The 12,330-nt window shown below is 38.9% G+C and overlaps 1 pseudogene; it reads right to left on the reverse strand.

The window, feature by feature from the left end:
* Nucleotides 1-10,984: 10,984 nt before the first annotated feature.
* On the reverse strand, nt 10,985-11,674 carry LOC148020401 (SUPPRESSOR-OF-WHITE-APRICOT/SURP RNA-binding domain containing protein 1 pseudogene; annotated as a pseudogene).
* Between the last annotated feature and the right edge of the window lie 656 nt (nt 11,675-12,330).

The following is a 12,330-nucleotide window of genomic DNA, read 5'->3' on the forward strand; positions in this document are numbered from 1 at the left end:
AAAAAGTTGGGTGGTATAAAAAAGTTTCAAGAACAGTGTTTCTATTGTTGTTCTGGAAGTATTTGGGAGTGTTTTGGATGAGGTTGTTTAGGTTTGAAAAGCTCATGATGGTTTATAGGGGAGATATGATGTTCCAACATGTTCTATTGATGCCATGATAGTGTATGATTGGTTCTATTTGAGTCTATTGACCTTCTGTTTTGTTCTATTTTCCTTTTGTATGAGGAGTTGGAATAATTTTTGAAAAATATTGAGAGTTTTTGGAAGCTTATTTATTGATTCTTGATGGATTTGAGTGATCTAAGTGAGCTCAAGGCTTTCTGATGACCTTCTTTATGGTTTTGTAGATCCTTTGTTGAGCTTCTGTAGAGCATCTGTCTTTGTTCTATTTTGTTTTTTATGCCTTTGTAAGTGATGATGGATGAATATGTAGCTTAGGGAAGTTTTCAAATCTTGCAAAGAGATGAATATAAGTTCAAAATAGCTCAAAAAAGTAGTTGCTGAAGACTTGAAGTAAAGACTGAAGTGACAGTGACACTAATTAGCTATGAAGAGACATTGTAGTGGCTCTGGTGACATTTCATATTAGACATACCTCTAAGGAGGGGTATCCATGACCTAAGAGAGGTTATGAATGATTATTCTTGATTATCTCATTGTACAATTGAGAGAAATAATGTATGAGAGAGAAAGAGAGAGAGAGAGAGAGAGAGAGAGAGAGAGAGAGAGAGAGCCAAATTCTATGAAAAACAATGTATCTATTAGTGAGAAATTATGAGAGAAAGCTATGGAACTTTTGAAGAAGAATACTATGTGATGATTTCCATTCAAAAGGGTGTATTATTTCTCTTGTATCTTTGTGGTTTCTTAATGAATTCTATGAAGAATACAAAGAGCATAATCAATTTGGTTTAAGTAAAAGCCGTGGGAGAATTGTTTCTATGAAGTTGTGTGAAGATTTCTTGTTCTTGGTGTTCTTTTCCTTATTGTGGGCATACCAAATATGAAAAAGATGTTTGTTGATGATACAAGATATATTTTCTTGCAATAGAATCCCCATTTTCTTGGTGCTCCTCTTGGGGCTCCATGTAGGTAGGCCAAGGAGGTCTATGAGAATAGAGGAGCAAAAGAAAGGCTTCTGCTCACATAGTTTATATGGTCTTGATGGTAGCTAAGATTAAGAGAGAAGTAAAGGAGCTAGAAAACTTGGAAGAAGAACTTGCCAATCAAGCGTGGAGAGCAACTATGCAAGTTGAGTATGAAAATATAATAAAGAATGATACTTGGGAGCTAGTGGATTGATCAGAAAAGAGGAAGATTATCGGTACCAAGTGGGTATGGAAGCCAAAGTACAAGGTTGATGGCAGCTTAGAACAGTACAAAGCTAGATTAGTTGCACAAGTACTTTCACAAGTTGAAGGATTTGACTTTCAAGAATCATTTTCTCCAACTTTTAGAATGGCCACTATTTGCACACAATACTCGTAGCCACTCATAAGAAGTGGCAAGTTTACCAAATGGATATTAAATCAGTATTCTTAAATAGAGACCTCAAGGAGGAGATGTACATGGCTCAACCACCAAAGTTTGAAGCCTCCCATTTTGAGAGAAAAGTTTGTAAGCTAAAGAAGGCATTATTTGGGCTAAAATGATCTCCTAGAGCATGGTACCAATGGATAGATAAATTAGTTTTAGGCTTGAGTTTCAAAAGATGTGCCTTAGATGCTAACTTGTATGTTTACAAGGATGGTGAAAAGTTTATAGTGATTGTCCTATATGCGGATCTTATTGTTATAGGTGACTATGAAGATATGATCCATCATACTGAAAGGCTTTGAGGTCTAAGTTTGAAATGACAGACTTGGGCTTCTTGCACGATTGTTTGGGAATTGAAGTCAAATCTTTATCTCTCAAAATAGGTATATTCTTTTCAACTATCAATTTTTGTGCAACTTCTGCAATATGCTTATTTTTTAATTCTACAACTCCATTTTTCTAGGGGGTATACCTACAACTAAACTATCTCTTTATTCCATGAGACCCCAAAAAGTCAATAAACTCATTAGAGAGATACTTTCCCCCTCCATCTAATCTCAAGAACTTAACTTTCAAGCCTAAAGTTTTGAAGTGCTCAAATACATAACTGTTTTTCTTCATAAAATATACCCATAGCTTTCTTCAACAATCATCAATAAACATGACAAAATATTTGATGCCACCACCAAGACATATATCTTGTGTAAGCCCCCAAACATCTATATGCACAACATCAAGTATATTTATTCTCACATCTCTATCATGCGAAAAAGTTTGTCTTGCTTGCTTACCAAACTGACATGCTTCACATGCTTTATGAAATTTTGCAACTCTAAAAGCAAGTAACCTTATAACTGATCCTTTGGATTGCACTAATTTTAGCCTTTACACATTTTCATATCCAATAGTTTATGTAATATTTCAGTGTTTGCAACCACTCCTTTTCTTTTAGCATACATAGCAGTATTCATATCAAGAATTTCAATATCTAAATTGAACATGTGGCCAAATCTACTTCCTTTTGCAACCAACCTACACTTATCATTAAAGTCTTCTACAAAATAATATTTTGCATTGAATCAAACCTATAATCATTGCTTCACCATTTGGACAACAGACACTAAAATTTTTCTTACTAATGGCATATATAATATATCTGATAGACTCTTTGCCTAGCCATCGTTGTCATACCGCTATGTGGACATAGTGTGAAAATCTGTGGAGTACATAATCATCCAACTTTCTTATTGATCGAGAGAGTCAATACATATTATTCATTAGTGTTAGTATCCATTTCATGGATAGTTTAAATTACAAGAATTTTGGATAACTTTAGCCTATTTTTCATATTTTGACTTATTATTTCTTGTAAATATATTAAAAAGGTGTAGAAAACTTCAAGAATAGGGTGACATGTAAAAAGAAAGTTACTTTTCAACGAATTTGGAAGATCTCATGAAAAAATAAGGACTTGCAAATTTTTGTGGGATGCAATCATAGTTTACAGATAGCAATAGTACTCCAAAATGGGGAGAAGAAGGAGCGATCTTGGAGATTTTTGACTAGGTGTCCTTGGGTTTTACCCCCCTTTTTTGAGCTAATGGAACCATTAGAATTGAATTCTATGTAGTAGAGAAGATAAGAAGCTAATGTTTGATGCACTTTTTTGGTCTAACAAGGAGCTCCAAGAGATCTAATGCTTGGAGATTGCTTCCCAGTAGTCCCAAACAAGGATTTTGTTTGTCTTCTTAGGTTCTAGCAATACATAGTGCTTTGATTCATTGAGCTTTGTCTTTATCTTGTGTAACTCTTTTCTATTCTTTTTCTTCTCTTATATCTCCTATTTTCTACCTCCTTCTCTCTTTGATCCCTAGTGGATATGACCTTTCAACTAAAACCCCTCTGACATTGATGAACCCAATGCGAAAGGTCATTCGAAGGAAAGACAAGATGGGAGAACCTTCAAGCACAATTTCTAGTGATGTTTTGGAGTAGTTAGTATAGAATATGACATGCTTATGTAAGTACAATAACAACAATAGGTGATGCAAGCTTCTGCTCTCAACAGAAATTGTTGTGATGAATGCTCTCTATGGGTAGTAGAGGGTGAGATGAAGTTGTTTAATGGCAAGAATTTATCTGCATATTTGCATAACTATGCTTAAAAGATGGAGTTATTTGGGATGGCTCAACTTGCATAGAGCCAATATTTTCTACAGGTCACTGTACATGAATTGAAAGCCCGAATTACTGAATTGTACATGCAGGATGATGACTAGGTAGCTTTCAAGAAGACACTCAGGGAAGAATTTTACATTGAAGAAACCAATTTGATTACCCGCAAGAATTTCCAAGAGTGGGTTCTACAACCCAATAACGGTATTGTGCAGTTATAGAGTTATTAAGAGAATTTGAAAGTCGGTTTGAGCGATTAGATATTGCAAAATAGCAAGCTCTTATAAGTAAAAAAATTGAATTATTTCTACAAGCGGTAGATCTTGAGCTTCAAGAGAAGCTTGATGATTTGTTAGAGGATCAGACTATAGGTACAAGGCTTAAAACAAAGTGAAGACATGTTAAGGAAGTTGTTTTTATTACACTAGAACACCATATTGGGGAATATGGGAATTTCCTGTAAGTTTGGGACACGTGGTCAAATCTTTAGATTTGGCATAACTTGAATACTATTTATTCCAAATCAAGCGCTCTATAGCTCAATAGATTCTGTTTTTCAAGTGCTTTCCAAGGATAGGTCACATCATATGGTTTTGAGAAATTTATGGGCATGTTATTCGGGTGCCACATTTTTAGTATTCAAAAAATGGGAATTGGGAGATTCCCAAACTCACTAATATTGTATTCTAGTGAAAAAGCATAGAAGAAGAGAAAGATTGCATGTATCTAGCTTGCCCATTGTTTTTGGCAAAATAGTTGATGTATCCAGTAAGCCACCCACTTCTGTGACTAACTTTATGGCTACGCCTATTGTTCCCACCGTTAGGGAAGATGTATTAGATGAATTGGTTAAAGGCATGCGAGATCTTCAGTTGAAGGTAAAAAAATTGGATGAGAAATGACAAGAGGAAAGGAAACAGGCACTAGTCCCTAAACCAGGGAAAAGATGTATGTGGTGTGATAGTTTATAGCATGAAAGGAGAGATGGTGTTGCTTATCAGGAGGTCTTGGCATGACAACTCATATTTTAGAAAGATGGCAAGATCCATGCACAAGAAATGGGATTGCCTCTTCCTTTGAATTTTGGAAAGAGAGGTGTGAAAAAGTTGTTAGAAGACTTGGCTATGTGAAATGCTTATGCAGCTATACATGCTTCTAATTTTGGTCTGCAGTCTAAAGGCTACAATATGGATACATGCTTTGCATGTAGCTGAAAAGAGAAAAGCTACTAATAATGAAATGTCTCATATGTAGGGCAAGACATTTGTGACATAACTTCTTGGGAATCACTAGTAGATGCATATTCAATGGAGGAGAAACGGAAGAGAGATAAAGATAATGCAAGGACATCTAAGAGAGTAAGAGAAAGAACTGTGGATCCGCCTAACGCCGCAAATCAATCACCTCTCGAGCATATTATAGAAAGAGGTTGGGCAAGAGCAAAAACAAGACAGTAAACACGAGGGAAAAAAGAAGGGCAAACAGTTGGGATATAAGCTGCAATCTGATGTTAAGTCAGCCACGGATGCCTTGGAAGATCCTGTAGTGGAAGAGTCATCCATTGCATCTATAGATTTTCTTAATGCATCTAAAGAGGTTTATGAAGCTCATGTTTTACTTAATGCAGGGACTCAAAGGAAGATTTGTGAGGTATTTGATGCACATGATTTGCAAGATACTGTTATCGTTTCTGAGACAATTCATGAGCTAGGGGATATAAAGATAGAGGATCCTATGTATAATGCTCATCTAGAAAATGTTTTAGATGCTTTGTCAGAGGCCCTGATAGGCAATTCAAAGATGCTTTAAGATATGGATTGCTTCACTATTTTTGGTAATGGTTAGCATGTGTTGGATGCAACTAAGGCTCAGTTTATGTTTGATGTGATACATAATTATGAGTATATGCAGACTTCCATGTGCTAGACTTTGAAAGAGCAGGCATGTTGGTATGTATTTGCTGATGGGTGTATTTCTAGCTTATATATGGAGATTCCACAGCCTCTAGTGTATGATGCATACCCAAGGCCTTATGACCTTAGAGGGGGTTACTAGATGTTGCTCAAGAGTTGTATAGATGCTAAGTATTTTGATTAATGATCCAAGGGGATGCCTTCTTATGTGCATGATGAGTGACAAGTTGACACTATGGGTGTTTGAACCCCGGGTAACACAATATTAGTGAGTTTAGGAATCTCCCGATTCCCAATTTTTGAATACTAAAAAGGCCGGATAACATGCTCATAAGTTTTTCAAAACCATATGATGTGATCTGTCATTGGAAAGCATTTGAAAAATGGAATCTATTGAGCTATAGAGCGCTCGATTTGGAGTTATAGAGTTCAAGTTATGACAAATCCAAAGATTTGACCATGCCCGGGGGGTCCACCTTACAAAATCAAGGATATCACGTGCGTGCAAAGGCATATTTTAAAACCCCTCTGTAACATTTTTTGCCCTATTTAATATATACCTCATGTTATCTTTGTGGTATATTATAATAACCCTCCTGTAATTTTAAAATTTTAAGCTTATGCATTTCTCCCCCCCCTCCCTGTATAATTTACATTACAAGATCTTTGGTACTACGCAAGAGTGGATTGCCAGACCCGATGAAGAGAAGTCCCTAACTATGAAGAGAAGTGTTCAATGAGTTTCTAGATTGAGAAAGCAAAATGCCCAATGAATATGCAAAAAAATACACGTGTTAGATATGCAATTGAACTCTTGCTTGAAGAATCAACAACAAGTATCAAAATACAACTAGATGGTGGAGTTGGGAAGAATAAAGGGTTAAAAAAGTATTAATAGCCTCAATTGCACCAGCCTTTGTAAGACCTACAAAATTGAGAGATGTCTATGAGGATCCACCACTACCATATGCCCTTTTGAAGTGGGAAACAACCGAAAACAAAAAGAAAAGAGCGTAGTTGTCAAAATTGGAACCACATGCAGAGGTATATTATAGCCATCCCATCTAATAGAATGGGACAAAGAATAGATGGACAATAGTAGCTGCACTTAAGGAGAGAATATTTCCTTGAGAATAGGTCTGCTAGACCCATCCGATCTTTTTATTTCTAGTATATTCTCCAATCCATAAAAGACAAAATTGGCATGACTTTGAGAGGATTACAAAAGAACACCCTAACTGCTTGAACCACCCAATCTTTCATGAACCATTGGGTGAGCCAAGCTTCAACCATAGGTACACCCCTCAGAAGTCACAAATAGGCTTACTTGAAGAGATAAATAAAGAATGAGAGTATTGCATGCTTCACCATATTGATTTGGTGTGATAACCTTGTAAGAGTATCATTTTATGACTTTATTTCGCACATATTCGCATGGCTCATAGGCTTTCAAACCATGGCAACTATGGCTAATGACCATGTGTGCAACCACTCCTTCCACAATTAAATATTATGCTATTCGGCTACACAAATGTTTCTATCCACAAAACTGTCCATTAGTAGAAAGATGGAAGACGCCAAAAAAATTTTTGATAGCTTAGTAACAGAAAAACAGGTCTACTCTCAACATTTCTGCTACACAACTTCATAATGCCAGACTGCATAGGGCTTGCATGAGTCTAGACTTTGCTTTAATAAAGTCTTAAAATAGACGTATTCTAGGTGACAATCTGGCACACTTGGGCACTAAGACCTTGCTTTGATAAATTCTTAAAACAGAACTATGCTAGGTGTGACAATCTAGCACATTTGGGTACTAAGATAGACATTGTCAGAGCTGCAATAATCATTCAGGCCCACTTCTAGCACTTAGTTCCAAGCTAACACAGCCTTTAAATGCAACCCATAGAGACATTTTCTAGCGAAGGACCCTCCAACGACACTTAGCTAGGTATTCAGAGAAAGACCATTCTTGTCCATGGGACATGTGTCGAGGCTTTTGCTGAATCGTCCAGGCCCATTCACTTGAGGCACTGGATGGAGAAGACATTTTATGTGAAAAGTTTCCTTAACATCGTATGTGGCACTTGAAAGCACTCGGTTCAAAAGTAATCTAAAAAACTGGCTCGTCTGATTGCATATCTTTGTCAAATGTATTTGATACTGCAACTAGAGAGTGGCTTTCCAACCTTGACTGAGAACCTTCATTAGGACAAAGAAAAACACCTATGCAGGTTGAAATCCATGCTATTAGGGCCAATACAGCAATAAGAAGCAACTGTCCATCTTGTAAAACGTAGTGCGGTGAAACACATCAGCCCTTTGCATTGGGCATGCCATGGAGTAAAAAAATAATAATAAAGAAAGCACAGCATTCCATATAGAGAAGAGAGGCAAGTGTGTCCTTGTGAGATCACTCCATAGTTCAACCCTTGATGCCAAGAGCTCGAAAAAGCAGGAGTCCCTACTCAGATTGCAAAAAGTTCTTCCTGTTCTTATGAGACACAAAGTAGAGGCCAACATTAAGAAAATGACGAGTGTATCAACACTGACTTTTTGGTCACATCTCAACCACCCTCAGCATTTAGGGTATGAAGCTACAAAAATAATACGCTACTACATGGCAAAGACATGAAGACAATGAGGCTGCTAAATATAAATTTTTGACTTCAATATATTTCCTTGCATATGATTTGAGCACCAAAGAGAACTTTTTTATGCCACCAGCAGGCAAATGGGATAATCGGTACAAAGTTGACTTTGCATGCCAACGAACCTAATAAGGTATCACATGATACAACTCAAGGCAAATATGTTAGTTTTCTCACCATGCACTAGGAAGATTGTAGAGAGTATTACCTGCCTAAACATAGCGGTCACTAAAAAACTGCATTTCAGAAACCAAATTTGAAGCTGCCAACTTTGGCATCCATCACTGTGTCCCAAAATGAGCCAGCATTTCTTTGCTTAGCTTTTGCTGCAGCTTTACTCTCCAGTTCTTCAATAGAACCAGGAAACATCTGGACATACAAGCTCTTGAACTTGTCATGCAAATTTACACGGTCTCTTGTGCCTGATACCAGTTGAGCAGAATTTGGCCGCTTCAGAAAGTCTAATACATTGAGAAGATTGCTCCTGCTCAACAGTGTAAAAAATATCAAGTCTATGTTCATCATGAATCAGCCCAAGTTTACAGCAACGAAAAGTCGACAAAGAAAAGAATGATCATGGTGCTGTAACAGGTATAAAAAGAAATATGTTCAGCTACACAACTTTCGTCTAGTGGAAAGCTATCAATGCAAATCAACAGAATAAGCTACCTTTGAGCTTTGTACTCCCATGAGCATTATCATATTGAAGCTTAAAATTAGATGGAACAATGGAGCTTTGTACAGATAGGTCTGCATTTTAAAAAAATGAAAAAGATAAGATGGAATCTAAAATATAACTGCCACTGACCTCCTTCACTTAGGCTCCACTTATTCTTGTGAAACTTTTATACCAAAGAAATACATAATACAAACAGTAAAGTGAACAATAGAGCTTACCTGGTGCTGTGTCTGTGTTACTGGCATGACTACCACTACTATAATCTTTTATAAGCCTCTCTTGAAGCTTCAGTTTTTGGAGTATTATATTAGAGGAGTGCTTATTTGCTTCCTTGTTGACCTCTTCGAGTTCGTCGTCACCTTCTGAAGGGGAAGATGCAGATAAACCATCCCTCACAATGATATCTAGTGTTTCGCGACTTTTTCGACCGAACTTCAGCAAGCGCTTGAAACCTCTTGCAGGTTCTTTGGGTGGAACGATCACTACTATAGACTTTTGAGAGGAGCCCAACTTCTTTTGTGAGTGAGTGAGATCCGTATCAGAAGAATACTGAACTCCAGAAGAATCCCGAGAAGCAAGACTTCCAACTGGGAACTCCACAAGGGTAGCAGCAGAGGGACTGAAGTAGTCAGGAATGATAGCGCCTAGACGCTTCAAACTTGAGCTAGCCATGTACGCAGCTTTCATAGGAGAGACTCTGGGCGCATATTGCTCTCCACTTGCTAGATTAGCACGAAATGACGCAGAACCACTTGCTGAGGATGCAATATGCACCACCTGGCCAGTACTCTCAGAGAGAAGTTGAGACAAAGTAGCACTTGGGACTCCCTTTCCAGCTGCTTCATCCCAAGGTGTGTGAGGTACAAAGTCTGGCTCAGATGCAAACTTACTATCGTGACGTTCATTAGTGCCCAATTCCATGGGAAATGAAACAATGTGACAACCCCTCTCAACGTGTGGCAATTTATCATCCTTCAAAAGTTCAGTAGCCTTGGCATCTTCGCATACAGCAAAGAAGCCACCATCTGAGTTATGAGTTACATCAACATCTGACAGCTCTAGAGTCTGTGCTTTCCCTTTCTCCTCCTCCTTGTAAGAAGATAAGGAAGCATCTGCAACTGGGGCTTCCACAGGAATGCATTCCCCATCGCTAGTGTCCATGACGCTCCTTGCAGATGCATGAGCCTCTTCATCAGAAATTCTTGTAGGAGTTCCTGGGACATCTTCGTCAGAACTCTTCACTGCTGATCAACGATGGAGAAAGGCTGAATTTCCCTTTTTCTTCTCTCATATTGTAAAGAAATCAGTTCTTATCATTGCATAATAGATAATGCATGTGTGTTTGTACATCTTTGCATGATCTTGTGAGAGTGAGAATTACTTCTTCTCACTCTCAGGTTGATTGTAACTGAGCTCTTCTCTAAGGGACTTGGGTTGAGCAGAAATACATTCCTTCGGGGGGGGGGGGGGGGTTGCCCATCTTCAACCCTCAATTTTGTCTCCATTACTTTTACATTTTCATGGCTGTAATTTTGTGAGCAATTTTCATTTTCAGCTTTAAGTGTTCATTCTCTTTTATATTAAATCTCGAAAACAAGTGAATATCATAATTGTTAAGCATACTACGTTGTTCGGGGCGTTTACAGTTTCCTACAGAAATACAAATCCCAAGGCCATTAAATGTTCCGAAACCTTAGCCAATCAAAGACATTCTGTGTTGAGGTATGTGGACATGCCATTTGCTAAATGCTCAAAACCTCATCTATAAACAAAATCAATTGGTTGAGCATCACCAAAGTCCATGGATATCTAACGTGGACCATTTGACAATGATCTTCAAAATCTCAAGGGGTAATCACGTATCCTAGAGCTGAATGAATTACTAAATTAATTTGTGTACACTAAAGGATGCTTACGCTGGTTATCCCAATGGTGAGAAAATAGAAATAGCAGTACAATTCATCACCATCTATCATTAACAGATAATTTAAATGACTCCTACATCATTAAGCAAGAAAATATGGTAGTTTTTACCTGTCGAATAGAATGTCATTTGCCAAGTAGATAATATGCAATTGTCGTACATCATCATCTAAAGCAAGCACTCGCTCACGCAGGGCCTCAGCCAACGCAGGTGCAAATGGGGACCTTTGCATGAACCAATTCCTAGCCCCCTTGATAGACTCCTTGGTGCCAGTTAGGTTCTCTAAGACTCCCTGTAATTCAACTGCAACATCTGTAGGAAGAGGGCCCGAAAGCCCCTTGAACCCAGATTCCTGGTAAGTAGGTTCAAAGTATGGCTGCGACTGTGGCAGTTGATGATGTGGCTGTTGCTGCTGATCGTAGTAGTGAGACAAAACTGGAGGACTTGGGCCACTGTGAAGAGGTGGAGTGAGGGATGCATTAAAAGCCGGATTGAGAGACAGACTCACAGAATGGCTCAGAGGTGCCAGTGCAGGATTCAAAGGCGATAATGCCGGGTTCAAATGCGGCAGGGGTGCCGCCACGGGGCCCATGAAACCACCTAAAGGAGGATTGACCGTGATCCAAAGCTTGTACCTGTAGTAGCCATAGCCCTCGGCGCCAAACAGGAAAGCGTAGGCAGGGTTCTCCTTCTGCTTCTCCTTGAGCATTTTCTCAAACTCAGGGCCATTCTTGGCCGCATACTCGACGAGCTTGTCTATGCGCTTGTGGAGCTCAGGGTCGGTGGAAGGGGGCATGATGGGGGGCGGGGGCTCCCAGGGGTTGAAGAAGGCCTAGGGAACAGGCTGGAGGGGCACGGCTGGGGGTGCGAAGAGAGGGTAGGGTATGGAGGGGTAGGATCCAGGGTACTGCAGGGGGGGAGGCGGGGGCGCAGGGGGGTAGATGAGAGGAGCGGCTGCCTGCCCAGGAAATTGCTGCAGCGATGGCATAGGGAACTGCCCCACGGGCGCAGAGTAAGGGTGTCCGCCTCCATAGCCCGGCTCCATTGCACCTGCACCAACAGGAGAAGACGCAAAAGAAGAATAAGTAGAATTGTCTGCTGTCTCAGTCCCAGTCCCTTTGAAAAAGGGCCCTAGTCGGCGGCCCGCCGCCCACAGCCCTACCCAAAACTTCATTGATATTTAGATTTATTTATATTTATATTTATATTTATAGTTATTTCATTTATATTTATTTACCGGATCAAAAAGTTGGTTCCCTTGGAGTCATTATCTCTGGAATATTTGGATTTTCAAAAATAAAACTGTTTTTAATAATGTCCCAATGGATCCTGTAAGCGGTTTTAAGTCCGATTTATTACTGCAATGACGCTTCGATCTAAAGAACCTGGTTGAGACACCTAAAGCAAGATAAAGAAAAAGGAAAAGCGACATAGAAGAGACAAAGATGTTTG

The sequence above is a fragment of the Lygodium microphyllum genome, chromosome 19 (assembly GCF_053477565.2).
Source record: "Lygodium microphyllum isolate KBCC chromosome 19, Lygodium_microphyllum_v1.1.10, whole genome shotgun sequence".
Taxonomy (NCBI): domain Eukaryota; kingdom Viridiplantae; phylum Streptophyta; class Polypodiopsida; order Schizaeales; family Lygodiaceae; genus Lygodium; species Lygodium microphyllum.